The sequence below is a fragment of the Ruditapes philippinarum genome, unplaced genomic scaffold (assembly GCF_026571515.1).
Source record: "Ruditapes philippinarum isolate M1 unplaced genomic scaffold, ASM2657151v2 ctg3205_1_1_1_1, whole genome shotgun sequence".
In the NCBI taxonomy this organism is placed as follows: Eukaryota; Metazoa; Mollusca; class Bivalvia; order Venerida; family Veneridae; genus Ruditapes; species Ruditapes philippinarum.
The window spans coordinates 52,344-53,883 of NW_026864547.1; positions in this window are offsets into that span (position 1 = coordinate 52,344).

Sequence of the window (1,540 nt, forward strand, 5' to 3'; positions counted from 1 at the left end):
TGTTTAATGATGTTATTACAAGGAGATTTTGTTTCGCCCTTAATTTTATATAAAGCAGGACGGGATTTGAACAACTTCAAGCGTTTACGCACACATCCACTTCACTTAACATTTGTTTTCAATTGTATACTCTTGTTTGGAGTGTCCGTTATATCAAACAATCGATAATATATTTATGTTATGTATATATATATATACGACATGTTGTAATAAAGAGAAATACTTGGAAAACATCTTGGCACTGGAAATAAAATAACAATCAAAAGAATACATGACTTATTGTTTCATTATTTTATGTAAGTAAGCCCTTAAAGTGTTTTCTGGTTGCACGGACAATATGTCAAGAGTCGTTTGAATAGATGAAATTAGATTTGTCAACTCATATTTTCCTTGAAATGTTCTTTCTTGGTATTCAGCGAGTGTTTTGTCAGGGGTTCAAGGTTACCAGAACAAGTTAATCAGTGCAGTTTTGTACTTAACCTTTACGCTGTATAATTGCGTCATTTCTACTCATATCTTTAAACTGCGGAAACCCGTCATCATTGTGGTGAACAGTTTTATTATTTTAGTGCAGTAACGAATTGTTTTGTTTTTTTTTTGCTTACATACAACTGATGTACACACTGTTTAAAAACTGCACAGTTCACGGCTCATATATCAGACTTAATTATATACCAGTATTCAAATTACCAAATATCGTATCCATTCTGTGTACTCATACTCCTTGTCCGATGATTGACGGAAAGAGCCGAAAAAACGCGACTGATATTCAGATTAAATGATGGATGAGTCTATTTAAGATAGATATATAGGTAGGGGTTAATATAATTCAAGTTTTCTAAAATCGTTTTTCTTTTAAATTATATTCACCCTAAATGCTGCTAGAAGGAAATGTGATGTGTCTCATTTATTGCTAATCTTGATATCACTGATATCACATAAAATTGATAACGGACAGTGTAAGAAGTTCAATAGTTTAAAAGCTAAGTACAATCAATAATTTAACCTTTAACCTGCTTGCGACAACTTATATTACCCGTGCGATCAGTACAGGCTAAGATTAGCCGACACATCCGTATACTTATTCTGTAAATCTCCCTTAAATAATTAGTGGTTTTGTCAAGAATTAAGAATTAACAAGTTTATCTTAGATAGTTGGCGCTGTAATGGTTAAGGATGATTATGAGTTAACAAATATTTTTTTTTACTAAACCGACGCCTTATTTCTTAACCATGAACCAGGATCTCTTCCGGGTTTACTTATTTAAACAATACGATATACATGACTGTATTTGAAAACTCGATCTTCACATTCGTATTTATTTCCTGTATTAAGAATTGTTTTCTAAAGGCCCGTCTACACCTATCCAAGTCTTGAATCCAAGTATCATATTCTCTTGTATTGGATAGTGTAGACACCCTACTTAAATGAGTTTTAAAGAAAAATTATGTGACATCCAAGAAGATAATTCCTTGCAAGAGAAGAAAGTTAGAACACGTTCTATTTTTCTACAAGTTTTTGGCTGTCAAGACACTGATA